Genomic DNA, 18,829 nt, shown 5'->3' with positions numbered 1-18,829 from the left:
TTTCAAACCATAATCTGAAAGGTGTGTTGGGCCTTGGAGGTGTGCTTGTGTAGAACGACGCTGAAGAGTTGTACAATACAGCCTGGGATGTGGAGGGCAGTGGGAGGCAAGCCTGTTCTGCTGTCATGAGAAGCACAGCAGAGATTCATCTTCTTAGGAACCTGCTGATATATTCCAAGTGAGGGGTTTGGCCCAAGGTGATGGAGGTTGTCCAGCCTGGCGGGCTGGACAGAGGGAAACAGGGAGGGGGAAAGTAGTGTTGTTTTGCAGGATAGATTCAGTTAGTGCTCTGTGAAAGTGATAAATACGAGTTGTGATAACTTTCCAGAAGGTACTGATACGCTGCTGCAGGATGTCTCCTGACCCAAATATTGTTGGGTTCTTCTGAGTTTTATAAAGAAACATTTATTTTTTTTAGAACCGGTGTGATAAAATGGTGTGATATGTAGGACTAAACAGATCATTTCTTGCAGTCCACAGAAAACTAGCATGAGAAGGGAGCCAGTATTCAAATCATACTATACCTGTGAGCTGCCTCTGCTACTATCAGCTTTTTGGCTATTGTCTGGTTCTAGGGTTTGCTTACAGGTACTGCTCACAAGCCAATGTTTGGCACTCTGTAAACAGAGAATAACCTCTGTCAACTGGTATTGCAATGACTTTTATACACTTAAAGTAAGTGGTAACATGAAGGGGAAGTTGCATCTAGTCAAGAACCTTCTGGGTTTTTTAGGGGGATCCAAGGCTCTTGTTTTTCAGCCTTGGGTGTTTGCCTTAGTTCCTCAGGGCAGGGAGAAAAGGTGAGTTACGGAGATAAGAGTTTTGCTGTACTTTGCTTCTTCCTGCAAATTCTGAGCACGTCTATTGTGTATGATGTGAAATAGCTTGATTAGGAGGAACCTAGTTTCTAGTTGCTTCAGGTTTGGGCCAGCATGGGTCATTTTGAAATCATTACCCTGGAAGAAACTTTCAGAAAAAGAAAATACTTTGGCTCATTTTACTCAGCCATTGAGTGATACAGGTCATTATGTGTAGTAATTTTGCTTATTACAGGAAACTGTCATATTGTGACTTTCTGTTTGGGTTTTCAGTCTGTTTTGAAGTGCAGAATAAGGAAGTCTTTTCACCAGTAGCCAAATTTCTCTTCATCTGTTTCTCCAAACTTGTTTTGCACAGATCCTAGACAAAGACTGGGTCACAGCACATGCTCCTGTAATTCTCTCATTTACAGAAAACTTTTACAGAATTTTTACTAGTGCATAATATTTTGCCTGGAAATTTGATTTTGTTAATAGCAGGTTATGGTATATCAGCGAAGTCCTGTGTGCTCTGCCTTAATTTTGTCCTTTCCAGAGAACAGAAGCTTTAATTTTCTTTCTCAAGATTGCTTATTGTTTTTTGTTTTCCGTATCAGGTCCAGTGCACTTTCAGCTCTTTCATAATAGCGTCCCAGAATGTTTTTTCATAGTTCCAGATATGGTATGTGTAGCTGTATCCACCTGTTCTTTCACACGTGCTTTAACTGAAATGACCAGAGTATGTGGGAGTCACTCATGACGGTTGTCCTAAGCCACGTGAACCACGGAAAGTTGGAATGAAAGCTCCTGCCCTATAGCTCTACCCAGGAGTTGGAGAAGATCGTGTATCCACAGCTTAGTGTGACTTGTCCTGTAGTTTAGGAGTTTTGCTCAGTGACTACTTTGCTGAGTTAGACAAAAACTGCAAAAGATTTTTCTCATCCCAGAGATGCCAGGATGTGATGCTGCCTACTGTATGATTTCTAGAACATGTTACGCTTTAACAAGTGTTTTCTAGTGATAATGACAGCCCAGAATGTACAGTTCAGTGGCTTCATTACCAATAATAATTGAAATGTTTCTTGGGTTTCCCATGGATTAGCTGGGACAAAGAGTTCCTTTGCTCACTGAGCCCAAGTTGGCAATTCCTTCCACCATCACCCCCCTATCCCCACTAATTTAAGAAAGTGCCAGCCATTTTCTAGATATCAAACCTTTAGTATCTTCAAATCCGTATCATGATTTTATTCATGACTTGATTTTAAAACGACTTAATTCTTTCTTAAAGAAAATTAAGCTGTGTCATGAGATTGTATGGAGGTGATTTCTTTTAATTGGTCTTGCAAAAGAAAAAAAAAATTTGGACCTGGTATTTTGTTTATAGAAGCTCTGTTAATGATGGCCAGCATGTGTATCTGGCTTTTGCAGTTTTTGCGGGGTTAGAAACTGCTTTTACTGAAGCAGAGCTTACTATTGAGAAAGGAAGGTATAAGTACAGACACGCCTCTGTATTGATTATTCTTGTAGGATTTGTTCATGCTATTTTGGCTGTTATAAAATGCAGTGGGAGCAATTCCAGCTCAAGCACATCACTGCAGTGTCAAGCAGACCATGATGTCATGAGGAATTCCTTGTCGTAAGGGACGTCTCCCAAGGAGAACATTTGCTTTTCTGGAAACCAGCCATCCACCCACACGCTCCTCCACCCAGCTGTTCCATCCAAATAACCAAACCGAAGGGAGTGCTTTGATTAATCGGAGTGAGTAGGAGTGATGCCATGACAATACAATAGTGCGTCTGCTGTAGACTATTCTTGATTTGCGTTTGATTGTTTGCAGTCCTACCCATCTGTAGCCAAAGGCAAGAAGTGATAACCTGTCATGTTATATAAAAACACATTTGGAAAAAAGTGGAGTAATACAAGATAAATAGCATATGCTCTTTGAGTCTATTCTTTCCAAGCAGTTGCAGTCATTCCACAACTTGATGTTTTCTCTTTTTAATGGTTTATTTCCAGATAGTTTCCATCTGCAAAATAAAATAAAATTGAGTGAATGAAAGCAAGATCTATTGCATTTTGAGAGGAAATATGAAATGAGAAGTATTAGGATGGTGTCAGGCTGTTAGCATGTGGACAAGAAAGCAAAAGGGTATGGTGACATCAGTCATACAGCACTTGGATAGAAAGGTTTCTGCTCCATCAAGGCAGTTGTGCTACCTTAGCTCTTGGACATTCTCTGTCTTTTTTTTTTTTTGTGTTGTTATGGCACTAAAAGTTTGAGCCAAAAACAACAGGGAATCATGTCATAGGACTTGAAAAGTTCCCCTCTTTTGTTAAACACATCGTTTGTTCTTCTATAGCTGATTGTCAGTCATTTGAGTTACGCAATAGAACTAACCTGCTGATAAAGCCAATAGTAAAATCCTGTTGGCTTTGTTTAAGCTTGTTCTGTTAGGATGTTTTAGAGGGTTTTCCTACCATGTGTATGACAGCTTCAGAGGGAGAGGGCTATTCATCCTATAGAGAGAGGCAAAAGTACAAACTGGAGAAGCCCTTGACAAGTGGAGGATGAAATGTTCCCACCTTAAGAGGGTTTACCTCCAAGAGTCATGCTTTTTTAGGTAAATAATAAGGTAGTATTTTTCAAAATGGAAAGCATGGAAAGTCTCTTTAGTATCCGATCTGTAAAACACCAATTAATTATGATGGGAAGACATGACTACTTTGTTTGATGTTGGCAGATGTGAATGAAAGACCATGATCTGAACTTGTCCCAGTCATACTTGTGCTCATCATCACCATGTTAATACTACCTACAACTCAAGCGAATCACTCTTAGACACATGGTGGTTTAGTTTAAGCATGGAACTGTGTGGACATGACTTTCTGGCTCCTAGAGCTAACTTGTTTCTTGCCAATATGGAGTGCAAAGAAGCTGAAGAGCTATGATTGTAGATAAAATGGAGGGCTCTGTGCACGTGTGTGGATGCATTAACATTTGCGTTCCGCTGTACGCTTACTCTGGTGTCAGCTCATGGAAGCCTGAGAGACATCCTCTCATTTGTCTGTTGGTTTGAAGTATCAGGTTTCCAGTCCTCCGGTCTGGGAAGATCAGGATGAAAATGCAGGTTATTCTTAATAGCTACAGAGATACACAGACACATCTAATCTGCTTTAGTTACCGGTGCGCTTGTGATAGCATAATGCCCTGTGTGGCCATTCTGTCTCTGAAAGTCATACAGGGACTTTATTTCAGCCTCCTCCAAAGGATCTGAAACAAAACCCAGTCCTTCTGATGCGGTTAGAATTTCATTTGATTTTCATCAAGATAGTTATACCGGTATAAATTTACACTGCGAGTTGTTCTGATACAACTGAGCTCTGCAGATGCCTCATGTGTTTAGTAGGTTGAAAGCATAGCCATAGGTGTGGGATTGTCCTGTGCATGAGAAATGGGTGTTGGCTCTACAATCCACTGTTCTTGGGGCCTTGCCAAGTCAATCCTAATGGAGTACCAGGTGTGCGGGTGTGTGTATGAGCAAATGTACGTACATGCGTTGTGCGTGTGTTGAGTCTTAAAGCTGGAAATAGGGATGGGCAAATAGCTGCTGAAAAAGAATTTTGCTTTTGGATTGTTCGGAGTGAAACTTCGCAAATTGGTTCATTTCCATCCAGTTATTATCTAACAGTTAAACCACAAGAAATCAGGACATGTTTTGATTTTTTTCCTCTTAAAAATTATTGCAGGTTTTTGTATGTGATGCAAAGCCATTTTCAAATTTGTAAGCATGCTGGGTACCCCCACTGTCTCCTCTTATACCCTTCTGTGAAATGTATGTGACATCAGGTCTGTATTTTCTGCTTGGTCTCCTCCTCTTTGATAGCAGCTGTTTTCTGTGGGGAGAAGAGGGTCTTCCTGACCCTTCTTGCAAGGGGAGATCTTACAAGGCTGACCGTGTCCCACCTGCAGAACAGTAAATAAATCAGCCATCAGAACTTGGGCACCAGCATGGCACTTTGCTTCTCCTACCTGCGGAGGAGGCCTCTTTCCAATAGAGGGAGGCAAAAGATAGACAGCAGAGAGTTGTTGCTTCATTGGGAAAGAAGATGTGTGTGGGTGTATAATGAGGGGACTTTACAAATAATTCCTTGGTGATTATTCATTGTAAGGGGCATTCAGTTGCCTTAGCAATATCCCACGGAGTACTTAATTTGTGGAGAAATTCAGATGTGCAGGATTTTGATTTCAGTGTGTTTTGTTTCCTGCCCAATGTCAGAGATCGTTTTCATAATCTGCCCTGGGGACTGCGCTGTCTCTTGTATGCTGGTTGTGTGCACAGCCCATTTTGAAATGTGAGGGGTTTTTTTAAAACTGAAATGGTTCCAGTTAATAATACCTTCCCTTCAGATTTTCATTTTTCAGAAGTGATCTACCCACTATGGAATAATAAGACTTGATAACCATAGTTTCTTGGATAGCATGCAGGGAGCTGCCAATATTACTTTGGGACTAAAACCAGAAATCACTGCCCGTTGCTATGAAGGAATCAGTTATCCAGTTGGGATGATCTATGCTCAAAATCTTTATGTAATAGTCTGAGTTAGAGATCTCCTATTTCAAGGTGTCTTGCATTGATAACAAAATGACCATACAGATTTAAAGAGCAGAACAAAACAGCCATTTCCTCCAGTGTGAGTTAAAATCACACACTTGCATGGAATCTGCAGTAAAGAACGTTTATAGTGGAAATACTGACTGACCTTTAACCATAGCAGTGGGGCCAGCTCTGCTCTAACAACTATTGGAAATAACAGGCAGTAGCATTACAAGATGATATAGGCTAGGAAAAGTTCAAAGAGAAAAAACTGGAAAAAAATCCCAGAGCAACTGACTAAATCTCATCTATTTTTTCTACTAATTGGCCGCAGTTTGATACTCTAAAGTTCACAAAAATTATTGCTCTGATACTAGACCAAGCCTAAGCATTGCCAAAAGTCATTTTATTTCAGACATTTCTGAATTACAGTAAAATTTCCTATATTGCTTACTTCAGAGACCAGGAAGTTGGCTGTCAGTCTACTTAGCGAAAGGTTTCTAGCTTTACATGACGTAAAACTTTATTTCTCCTATCTGTGGGAAAATGAAGTCAGGGTACTTCCAACAAGGATGATGTATAGGATGGTAGGTTGAACTCAGAATGATTCCAGTTTTCAGATTCGTGGCCCTGCCTGCCACTGTGAGCTTCTGAAGACTGCACGGCTTGCAAACTAAAAGATCCAGCTCCTGGATCTTCTTGCTCTTACTGTACACCAGCTATCTCATTGAGGGAGAGGACTTCTTTCCTTTCTCATTAGTGTGCAGAAGCCTTGAGGAGACAGAGACAAGATGGGAATGCGTAGTAATGGTGCAGGTTTCCCATGGCAGGATAATCTGAACCTAATACAAGGACCCACAGTTCCAGTCTGCTTTGCATTCTTCCCTCTGATGTGTGATGCTGCAGGAGGTACATTGACAATCCCACTCCTGCACAAGCCATGAGCTCTTGAAGATGAGGTTGTCTCGTGCTTGGTGGCTCCCTAGCAGAATGTATTTTAGAGCTACAGAAAACAAACCACGAGCAAGACCTGTTCATCTTATTTCCACAAGATCATAAAATGCTGTGTAGTAGGTGCTGTTCCAAGGGCCAAAGTCAGAGGTGACTATACGTGAGTTTAAGCAAGTTGAAATTCAGAGACAGTCTAGATTAGTGCTTATTTACTTGAAGACGTAGTAGACTTAATAATTTAGACTCTTTTGGATTCTCTGGGCCAAAATAAAAAAATGTTATATACATTATATTCATCCATTGCATTAATTTCCACTTCTTGAGATATTTCTGCATCAAAAACTTCAAAGGTAAGAGATGAAGTATCCTCTCCCCTAAAATAATTTTACTTTGCTTTTACGCAACAATTCAGATTCCCTTGGATGTTGGCTTAGTGCTTAACTATTATGGAGTGTAATTTAAACACTGTCTGAAAGTAATAATGCTAGTGCATAGTGAGGCTTATTATTATAGTGGTGTGGTCAATTGATTATTACTTCAGTAAGGAATCCTTCATTTAAGAGAGACAGCTTGGTCAAACAGATGAAATGGTGCCTCTCATTCACCTGTCCTCCCAAACTGCCTTTTTTTCTGCCTTTTTCTAGCAAGAAAAAGTTAAGTCACTGCAACTGGAATGAAGAGTAGAAGAGTATAAAAATTAGACAAGTCCAGACTTCCTGTACTGCAGAATACTGGAATCTTGCATCAAATACTTGGGTCTAAAGTTTTCTCTTGATTAAAAACAAAAACAAAACAAAAAAAAAAACACAAACAAACAAAAAGAATTGAGAATCTACTGGTATGAAATTTAAGTTTTAAAAAAAACAAAACAAAACAAAACAAAAAATGCATAGATTTTCAAACTTGCACCCTGATTTTGCATCTACTCATTTTGCTCGGTGATTCTGATGGATATCAACGTGGGATTCTCTGGTACCTGAGATTCAGGACATCTTAGTTTGGATACACAGAGCAGCACAACAATTAAGACTAGGAATGCTCTTTGCCTCTTAAAATTAGAGCATTTTGCTTAATAATGGATGAAATAGATTTTTCTCTAAAGGAGATCTCTTTTGTTGTGGACTGAAATCAAGAAGCACATCTACAGTTATCTGAAAGTTAACCCTCAGATCAGTAGTAACATTTCTAATCTCATGAAATAAAGTTAAATATCTTTATGTTTTGATACTTATGAATGTACGATAACTTTTTTTTCAGTGAAAACATTCCTACTTATGCCTATTTCATTTACCTTTTTTTAAATATACTTATGTTTTTTAGTCAAGAATGTCATATACAGATAATAATACATACTTTGTAGAATACTTGTTACATCATCCCTTCTCCAAACTACCTGTACTTTTCAGGACTGACATGGAGGCAAAAATTGAAGATTCTCCAAATCAAACTACCTTAACCCTGTGTGCTGAGAAAGAGTCTGTGCATGAGGAGTCTGATTTACCTTGTATTTGCTAAAGTGGGCTCGCTTAGAGGAAGAAATGAGAAACATTGATGAATATGTATGGTGTGATATGGGCTGGAAGGCATGGCAGGTTATCAGGAAGGCAGCTCTTACAGGAAGCTATATTACGTTCTTAATACAGTTTTAGACATTACTTCTCTGTCACTGAAAATGTTAGTAACATTGAACACCAGTAATGAAGATGAAGTTCCAGCAATTTGGTTGGTTTGTTTTTAAAAAACATGGGCACAGACAGATTCAGCTGTAGATATAATTTCTAGACTGAGTAATGAGCTTAAAAGGAATCAGTATGAAATAAACAGAGAGTTGGCTTTCAAATCTGAAACTCAAGTTTGGAAATACCAGCGAAAATAAATATCTGTTTAATCAAATGCATTTTCTCTGTTATGCATATTATAACTTCAAGATTTATTCCAATGAATTTTCCAGGTCTTTTCTCCTAGCAATCTAGATATGGTAGCTACTTTTTCCTTTTTTTTTTTTCCTGTGTGTCAGTACCTGAGATAAGACATTGTTTGTTTCCAAGGGACTGTTGAATTATAAAAAAAAATAATACATTGTCAAAGAACTCCTGCTAGAGATAGATGTGTGGCAAAGAAAAACAAGTCTTGGTATATTATTATATATACATGCATATACACACATGCACTTATGTATTCAAATGTGCATCAGAATGTTCTCTGAGTAAAGTTTTCCAAAGCCACAAAATGAATACTATGCTTTTTAGATCAACATTTGTTGCACAAACATCAGCAATCTAGATAACTCTATATGCTTTCACTGATAAGACAGAAGAATAGATGGAAATGACTTCTTTGATTCTGGTCTTTCCAGCTACTTTGCTTGAAAGTAAGCCAGAAATACTGAGAAAAGAGAATTACTTTGGGCAATTCAGCTTCTTGCCAGAGTCAACATGGTGAATAGATACAGGAATTTGGAATAAAAGCATGACAAACTTATGTCTTCTGACCATATGGTTCAGTTTCAAGATTAGGACACAGATTTAAAATATGCTGTTACCTGGATGCTTATGGCCCAGTCTCCAGAAAGCAGCTGTTCTCTGCATTGCAGCTGGAAAAAAAAAAAAAAAAAAAGTTAAAAAAAAAAATGGAACTGGCAGTAGTTACTCATTCAGATCCTTTGCTATCCTAGTTGCACTGGTAGTAGGATGCTCAGGTGCTCTGTGAGTGCGGAATCATTTTACATGCAAGAAAAGTAATAGCTGGAAGGAATTCACATAGCTCTAAAACATTTTTGATGTTGAAATCTGTCAGCTCCATCCAACTGGGCTAAATACAGGCTAGAAATCTGAAATGGGATCCAGTGTTCACCCTCAGGAGGTGCAAAATACAACCTCTCGTCCAAGGAAGCATTCGTAAAGGTGATGTAGTATTTCTGTGTTTTCCTACTTTTCTAATCCTGGATCATGAACAAAAGTCTTCACTGGCCCAGATCTCTATGCCTGGATGTTCAGCTGGAAAAGGAAAGGATTTAGCTTGAGTAAAATCATGGATAATCCAAACAGAGATCAAAAGCGATGTGATACTAAAGGAGAGGCAATTCATTATTAGTGTTTTTTGAGCACCTCTTTAACTTTTTGGCCTGGACGTAATTGTGATATTTCTTCAAAAGGCAGGAAGTACAAGATAAATCACACATGAAAACCTCTTCCTCTGTGATCTGTAACGTAATTTTGTTGACAAACCATATGTATACATTCTGACTTGGAAATGTCAAAATGTTTGTTTTCAGTCAAAATATTTCAACACTTCAGACTACAGAAATGTTCTGAACCTGATTCTGTGGGGAAAACCATTTGGGCATTTAATTTTGATTTGCCATGACAATCATAATTTCCTGAAGAGGAAACTGTGATTTTTTTGATCAGCTCTATTCAATATCACAGGTGTTTTATTGCACCGCTGTCCCACAGATAGACATGCTCAAATTTCTGCCAGCATTTCAGCCCACCCATCTACTTAGTGTTGTGTGAATGCAAGTTATACGTGTCTGGCTTGGTGACTGCTCTGTTTGGTGAATAGTCACATAAATTCTTGATATCTTAAACATCGGGTTTGGGCTGACAAAACATCTAACCAGTAACTGTTGATGAAAGCATGCCAAATAGTCCTCTGCATAAGTTTGAGCTGTTTCTGATCTAATTTGTATCTGCTTATAAAAGCTTTCATTCCAGTTACGCTCATTCAGTTATTCCAGATTTACATTAGCATAAATGAGACAAGGATTTGGCCTATATTTGTTTTTTCCCCTTTTTTAAACAGAACTACTCTCTCTTCCTTCGGATGGGACAGGTCACATTCAGACTTGATTAAACTGGTTGTATTTGGATTGAGGGACAGTCTGCATTTCCATGACTGAGTACTTGGGGTATTTATAACAGTCTACCCACAAAAGCAGCTCTCTTGAGCAATAGGCTGAAGGCTGGGGTAATTAGGGGTAATTAGGTAGTGCTGAGGACCCTTCCTTCAGACTCCTGCTGGCTAGCTGAAAGCCAGCATGGGTGATCATTGCTATGCTGTCATAGCAGCAGCAGAGATGTGCTGTTAATTGTGGCCTTCAGATCTAATCTTCCTGGAAGGTCATCCCTTTTTTGGGGGGTTGTTTTTTTTCTTTCTAAAAACCCCTTCTGTAAATGACCTGGGTTTTGCATCTTGAATTTGTCATTTGTAGCTGACTTCAAAGGGGAGGTGGCACTGTGCATTCAACGATACAATGCGCTGGGCACAGTCTGAATGGGGAATACACGCGGTTGTTGAGATTGCAGGAGAGGAAAGGACTTTGATACAGTGTGTTCACAGTGCAGAGGATCTTCAGCGGGCAGACTGCTGTGAACATTTAGGAAGGAAATGGGCAATATGCCAGCAGGGTTTGTGAGTGATACATAAGGTGCAATCAAGCTTCTGGCTTGATTAATGTGTGCAAGAGATGCAGGCAATCCATTGCTGTCATGTTAATATTAATTAATGACCAACAGTGCCTAGCTCACTAGGTTTGGTAGTGCAGATCTGTTAATTCACTTACTCCCAAGATTTGCTTTAGCAGATGGAAAAGGATTATTTTACCTTACTTTCAATGGCAATTCAAGTCTATTTTTATCTCTTTTTTGGCTTGCATGTAGGAGACTGCCACCTGTTTTTGCAGGTTGTTTTCAGCACTGCAGTCTAGATTAAAAATTGGCCTAGTTTGTGCTTCATGGAAAAGGAATTTGTTGCTCTAGCACAGAATAATGAAAGTATCCAGGGCCAGCGCTGGTGTCCAGCCCTCTGCAGTTGTGTGAACTCTGGCTGCAGCAAGCAGTTCTGGGTCAGCAGGATCCCCACTGCGGGGCTGCGCAGTCTCATCTATAGGCTGTTCAAGCCTTCTGGTTTTGGCATGGAGTTCTGTAGAATAGGGTGGGTTTATGGGCTTACTGTCTGCGTGGTTCCGTTCAGTACTGGCTTAAATGTCTATGTGAATAAGAATGCATTATGAGAAGATGTGGAGAGTCGTAATGACTCTTGAGAACATTAAAAATTCTAGGCGGGCAGCTTTAACACAGGGAGTTACTCACTTTCAATCTCACTGGGTTTAGCAGGAGTTAGGCTGGTTTGAGAGTTTGTCATTCTCCACTCCTTACATTTGTGTGGACTTTGTCTCTCTGATGTGGATTTCAGTTAGTTTTCTTTGCCTAATGCGGGTCTTGCTCCAGCATCTCTGAAGCATCACCGAATCAATCTTGGTAGTTATTCCATCTGACTGCATTTACAAGCACCTGAGTCCCTTTCTGGACTTACTCAAGAAATATGAACTCCCATATATACCTTTTTTGTCGTGTTGTTCTCTTGCACTAATTAACTTATAACTTGGTCTTCAATTTTGCTAAATTTGATACTCACTTTATTGTAAACACCCATTTGTTCCACTGGGCAACACAGCTCTCTGAACATCTGGGAATCATCATGTGTCATGAATGACATGATGTATCCTTGCTGTTTGACTAGCACAATGCTAGATCTGATCGGTGGAAGAAATGTGTCAGGGCAAAGATTAATACACACTGGTTTGTGACTTGTGACTCACAGGGTAAACTTGATTCTCTCTTTGATCCAAGGTCAGCATTTTTCCTCTCCCATTTTGGTCCTGGTTTAATAACACAGAAGCTTATACTAATGGCTCTAGAGCTTTTGATAGCTGAATCTGAACACTTCGCTTCAGTCTGGTCCAACACCTCTAACTGAATTGTCACTTGTGTACGCCACAGCTGCACACAAACCTTTCTTCTGGAGACGGTTTGCTACCCTTAGGCTAAATACCCAATGAGAACTTGGTCATATTTCCTCTGTGCTTCCCTCTGGTATGCACATTCATTGAAAAATATCTTCGAGTGCCCTCTGTCTGGAGGATTAAAGAACAACTTTCTAACAGAATAGAACAAAACAGAGGCATCAGTATCTGATTTCCTTGTTACAGTTTCAGACTGATTTCTGTTTGAAACACCAGCTGGTTTCACATTCCCACCTACCTATGCTTCAGCAATACTGTGAAGCTGATACTGGAAGGAGCATTTTTACAAGCATAAGTAAAACTGTAGGAAAGAAGACATTCAAGTTCTAGGTGCAGAAGTGCTTCTTTGGGCACAGTGGATCGAAGCAGAGATTTTTGCTGTAGCCACTTGTTGCCTTTCAATTATGTCATTAAGTTTTTGGCACACAGACCTATTCATGTTTATATTTCCTTGGGTGAAGAACAAACTGGAGTACGAATCAAAGCCCTTTGGAGACTACTGGCCATTTGTGTATGCACAGATGGGCTGTGTTCTGCCCAACGTAGCCCAGGTCCAAGTAGAAAAGAAATATATTTTATTTGTTTATTATTCTCCTTCTAAGGGCAGGGAGAGCTTATACCGAGGGCCAGAGCTGAAAAAAATCTGTGAGTTTCAGCAGTTTGTTCCCTGCCTGACTCTGGCAAGGGTTCCAGTCTGGCCAGTGGCAGGAGAAGCAGCAATGAATACAGTCAATACATACACATACATACACATTTCTCTCTAACCCTGAACAGAAATCAGGGGCTGAAACACAATGTAAGGGTTGTGTAAAGCTGAAGGTTTCAGAAGAGGCCTCTCCAGGTGCAGAAACATTCAGGAGTTTCTAGACAGAAGATCTGGGATTGTGAAAAGGTCAACTATGTTCATTTATACCCTTGTTGTTTTTTTTTCTGTTTTTTTTTTTTTTTTTTTTTTTTTTTTTTTTTTTTTTTTTTACCTAGTGTCATGGATTTTTATGGTTATGGCTTTTTTTCTTTCTAGGAACTGCATTAACTCTAATTACAGCTTACCATATCTCTGTTCATTATTACATATTTGGTGAGCAGAGAGCAGGAAAAAAAAAGGAGAAATTATTCTTTTTAGAGAGGGAATTATTGCGATGGTTGTTAGAAGGGAAATGCGATATTTTGTCTGTGGAGTTTGTCAGAATGAGGCTGGAGACAAGTGAGCAATAATGAGGCTCTTGAAACCTGTCTGCAGGTGTGTAGCAGTGAAATAACAGGCAGGTGCAGAGAGTGAGTCTTTAATCAGAGTTTTGGCAGGGATCTCGTTCATGGTCTGCTGTTTGGCTTATGTGCCAAGGAGAAAATTCTGTAGCAAAAGACCTGGAATACAAAGCGCAACTTCTGTTTGAGCAGAAGTTTCTTTCTTTCATCTACTTTGTTTGTTTGTTTGTTTATTATTTAATTTTCAGTGTACTACCATCTCAGAAAGCTGGAGGCTTGTTCATAATAGCAGGAAGAAATGACTATGGCTCCTTGTCTTTCTGAAGATAATTGGCTCTAATCTAGAGATAAATGCCTCTGTCAACATTTTCCATAAATACTGCACTGAAAAAAAAATGTTTTCAGACAAATCTGTTTTAGCAACAGTTGTGATTTATTTTGGGCTCCTTACCAGGAAGTAATTGAGCAGGTTAAGTAACCTTTGTGTCGCATTCAGGGACAACGCAAGTTCCAACACAGCACTGGAAAGGAGTGGGGAAAAGGTATTTTTAATACTGCAAAATTTCAGTGTTTTGTTTAATTAGTGTATATCAAATTAGGACAAAGAACAGAAGTATCGACATCTGTGCTCTGGGAGATATGAAGAGGAAATAAGTATACAGCAAGCAAAAAAGCCACCTTGTTTCACGGAGCGTATAGAGGTGAACAAAGCATATGAGTGGTCCAGAACTGCGATTTCCTCAAAGCATCTTAGTGCTCTGAAGATGCACAGAGAATGACAGAATCACAGGAGTTGGAAGGGGCCTCAAGATACCATCGAGTGCAACCCCTCTGCTAAAGCAGGTTACCCACAATAGGTCACACAGGTAGATGTCCAGGCAGGTCTTAAATATCTCCATACGAGGAGTCTTCACAGCCTCTGTGAGCAGCCTGTTCCAGTGCTCTGTCATCCTTACCATAAAGAAATTCTCCCACGTTAGTACAGAACTTCCTGCGTTCAAGTTTTAGGTCATTACTCTTGTCCTATCACTACGCACCACTGACAAGAGCCCGGTCTCATCCACTTGCCTCCCTCCTTCCTTTACATGTTTATATACATTTATCAAATCCCCCCACAGTCTTCACTTCCCCAGGCTGAACAGATCTGTGCACCTCTGAATCCTGAGTTGAAGCAGCATTTCTTCCTGACCTCCCTAGAAAAGCTGTCCTGCTCTGTCAGTCTTTCCTATGAAAAATGTTAACCCTCTTTCTTTCTCCTCTCAGTTGCCTCCATTTAACCTGGATAAAATGCCAATTTCAAACAAGAAGCTTTGTTTGAAACTAGGGCACTGAGGAAACAACGATTAGCTCAGACTATATACATTTGTCAGAAATTCAGAACATACTGAAGAAACCTTACCTGTAGCTTGTTTGTCCAGCCAAAACTTACCACCCACGTTCCATGGCTGAATTTCAGTGAGCGCAGTGCAGATGCACTGGCTGTGGTGAATGCTCAGACAATCACTACTAATAGTTATTACCAATCACAACAACTTATTTAGTGACTACTCATTTTAAGACAACTGCGAGACACCTGTTGACAATTGTGAAATGTGAAGAAGGATGAATGGCACTTTTCATTCATTTAGGCAAAACCAAATAGCACATCACAGTCTTCTGCCTTCACAAGTCAAATCTGGAGCCTTTGCAGCAGCAGCAACTTGCTGAACTGAAAAGCCAAAAGCAAAAAATTTGACACTTATATACCACTGTCAGACCTCTTTGGATGCTTGTCATTTGCATCAGTATTTTTTCCATTAGTCCACAAATTCCATAGTTCGTCATTTCCCAATTCCCTAAATCTTGACTATACTGTACTACACTACTTGGTGTCCTGAACGCAGTAGAACTTCTAAACCAGACATTTTCACATCCTTCCCTTCCTCCCTCCCTCTCTTAAGAGTCTTCTGAAGACGGATGTCATTATGCTTTGTGTGTCTTACTGTGTTCAAATAAGAAAGTGGTGTTGCAGTTTCTTGCTTTGGGGAATGAATAGGGCTGAAATCTCCTATCTTGCAAGTCCTGCAAGACCTGAGACTTCCACAGTAGCTGAGAGAGTGCCTTGGCTGGCAAACTGTCAGGTACTCAGGTGTGAACCTCTCTCTCTGCTACATTAAACTTTGAGGAGGGTACGTTGCAAGCTGGGGCAAAATTAATGTGGCTATCTGATCAACAGGAAGATCTATAGCTCTACACTCATCATATAGGCATGAAACTCCCTGCATGCCTTACACAGGGGATTCTTGGAGCTGCTGTGAGTTGGTCTAAGCAACAGGTAGTTCAGACCCCCTACATGTTTAAGCCCAAAGGGCACTGCAGGAATCTTCTGTGTGGTCTAGCATCTTTGACAATATTTGTAGGGGTTATACTTGTCCTGCTAGGTTGTTTGCAGCGAGAGCTGTGTGGTCTTCACAGTGTTCTTTGAAGTTAATGCAGAGTCACGAGGACACAATCAAGGTGAGCTCAGGAAGGCTGATTTCAAGTGAACCTAGAGCATTTGGGAGGATAACAGGTCTCAGTGCTTGCTATGTACCTTATGCTCAAAATACAGAAAATACATGATAAAATAAAGCTATGCCTGAAAAGTAGTGTGTGAAAATGTTATAGCTGAGATAAATTTTAGCTAGCAAAACAGCTCTGAGGAGCAGGGCAGTAAAAGCTCAGAGTATCTACATTTTAGTTATACCAGGCTGATGTGTCTTAGTATGCTTTTGGGGTAAGCAAGAGAACATGAATATCCAGCAGGGCTGTAGTCTAAAGTCTTGGAATAGTTTGGATTTTTTCATATTCAGCTGGTTAGGGTGGTAGGACAAGACGAAATGATTTCAAACTAAAAGAGGTGAGATTTAGGCTGGATGTAAGGAAAAAGTGTTTTACAATAAGGGTGCGAGGCACTGGCATAGGTTGTGCAGAGATGTGGAAGCCCTTCTAGGTCAGGCAGGGCAGGGCTCTGAGTAACCTGTGGAGCTGTAGGTGTCCCTGTTTGTTGCAGGGGGGTTGGACTAGATGGCCTTTAAAGGGCCTTTCCAACTCAAATGATTCTATGATTCTAATATGTCTTTCAGGTCCATACTCTGCTCCAGGTTTTCTAGCATTCTAGGTGCACTGGAAAAGTCATTCATCTTCTCAGTGTTTCATATTAGATGAGAATTTCAGCACCACTGTGGGCCAAAACCTGTGAGGTGCTCACAGAAGGTTTATGGGAGCTACAGAAGTTTAAAATACACTGTATCCTATAATTTTTTTACTGCTAAGGTGAATGTAACCATCAGTCATACGAGCACTCAATTTCAGTATATAGTAAATGATAACCACTCTACAAAAGAAAACTTCTGGCAGGGTTAACTTATCACTGGTTCTCAGTTATCTCTATTGCTCTATTCTGTTTGTCAGGTGGACCACATCAGATCAGAGTAGTTCCTTGATAAATTTAGGAGTCGGGAAGGTAAATTGAGATGTCCAGTGGAAGGTAAAAAGCATGCATGTAGTACAGGGAGAAGTGCTATTTGCTAGCAAGGGTTGATTTTATCAGCAGAAAGGAAGCAACTTTATTTCAAGAATAGTATTGTAGGGATGCTGGCCCAGCAGTTTCAGACAGAAAAACACTTGAAGGAATTACAGTAGAATGGCAAACTTTCTACAGATAAACAAAAGTAAGACAAAAGTTAGCAGTAGCTGTTGAATTTAGTCTGAGTGCTGTTTAGTTGAAGCTAAGGGGTAGAAACACTTCTGTAGCTACCCTATGCAGATTTGGAGTTGGTTACTGTTCAAGATATATGGCTTAAGCTCCATGGCATTTCTGACCAGTGTTTAGGAGTATAGATGTATGAGTGAACATAGAATATTTTCCTCCATTTCTATTTTAATTTGTCTGATAAAAGTCTCTCAAAGGCTGCATCCTCAAAGGCTGATACAGAACATACGGTGCAAAAACTACATTTTTTCTTAAGTGCAAAATGAAAGCTTATATTATGGATTACTTTGCATGTAATTATATCAATTATTAATTAAACCTGCTTAATTGATCTTAGCATAAATGCATAGCCAAGTATAATTATCAGTATTGATGCTGGAACAGTTCCATCACATGCTCTTCATATCTTTGTTTATCTCTTTTAGGTGATCTCAAAGAAAAATACCAAAGGGGAATTCAGGGACCAAAGGTTTACTTTATCAGAGCACTGAGGCTGTAATAGGAAGATAGGAGTAATCACCTCCAAGATTTCTGTCACCTCAATCAACCTTCAAGGGAAAATCATCACAAGAGAGCGTCTGGTATGTCTGATTTAATCCATATTTAGAGAATGGTATATAATTTGTGTGATATTAACACCTTGCAAGCTCTAGCCACAGGTCAGGAATTTGCTGTGATAAATAAGAAATGAAAACAAAAAGCAAGTCCTTTTCTAAAACAAACAAACAAGTCATTCCAAAGGGGTGATGTCTTATCTAGGTTGTTTTGGGCATGTTTGTTGCACTGCATGATTACATAAGTTCATGAGATGTGCCATTGACCTAATCTTTGCAGGGAACTGGAAGCTCTGAAAATTGAGATAATCCTAGATTTTTTTTCTGAGAATTAGGAGACTTGGAGAATGTACATGTCATTATGTATTTAAGTGGTTTGAGTAATATATAGTGGTCATTAGGTCAAGAGATGATGATTAGAAAGAATCTGTCTTAATTATGCTCTTGACAGTGTGTACTAAACACTGTAATGTGATACATTCTCATTGTGGATCCTAGTATGATAACTGTTAATCTGTAGATTTAGTTCGTTTTCATCTGTTTATTTAATTTTGTTGTAAGAGATTGGAAAGCTTTCAGAAAGGTAAACGCGACTGGTGTTCTATGAGCTTTGCAAGCTTGGCCATATTGATGTGGTGTTATACTGGAGCACGTTAGGGAATACAGTCCCTCTTAAACTGCAGAGTTCAGAGCTTAGCTGCTGTGCCTCTGTCCCTGTTCGTCTAAAATAGAACATGAGCTAATCCAAGTTGTGGCCAGCACCAGCAGAGAGCGAAAAGGCAGTTCGAAGTATCAGTGCTGCTGAAGCATTATCTGTGATTGTACACTGCATTGCCTGTACTAGCCATCTGAAACAGATGTCTACGTGTATCTACTTGTAACAACCTCACTATGTTGTTAGTGAGGTTGCCGTGGAAGCATGCTTACTGCACAGTTGGCTGGGTATTGCACATCTGGTCAAGGTCTTGAGATTTTTTTTCTCTTTTGCCCGGTTTGGGACTTCAGAAGCATATACTCATATTAAGCCCAGGGCTGTCTTTGTTCCGTGAGGCTGCCCCAGCTGGAACCTGTTGCTGGTTGACACAGTAAGATCTTGTGTTGAGACTGTTATATTCTTTGGCATATTACACTGCATTTACATCTTTTAATTCACCCCAGCAAACAGATGGGTTGTTTTAAGAACCAT

The 18,829-nt window shown here is 39.8% G+C and overlaps 1 long non-coding RNA gene across 10 annotated transcripts in view; it reads left to right on the top strand.

Annotated features, from left to right (window-relative positions):
* Nucleotides 1–18,829, top strand: part of LOC122157305 — a 302,268-nt gene that overhangs the window by 127,651 nt on the left and 155,788 nt on the right. For all 10 annotated transcript variants that reach the window (XR_006167834.1, XR_006167843.1, XR_006167852.1 and 7 more), the window contains one exon: nt 17,515–17,670. This is a non-coding gene — a long non-coding RNA (uncharacterized LOC122157305). The remainder of the gene's footprint in view (nt 1–17,514; nt 17,671–18,829) is intronic.

The sequence above is a fragment of the Centrocercus urophasianus genome, unplaced genomic scaffold, assembly GCF_019232065.1.
Source record: "Centrocercus urophasianus isolate 14NV4802_14NV808 unplaced genomic scaffold, USGS_Curo_1.0 seq_10, whole genome shotgun sequence".
NCBI lineage: Eukaryota > Metazoa > Chordata > Aves > Galliformes > Phasianidae > Centrocercus > Centrocercus urophasianus.
Note: the sequence above shows the minus strand (reverse complement) of the source record. Positions and strands in the feature narration are given on the sequence as shown.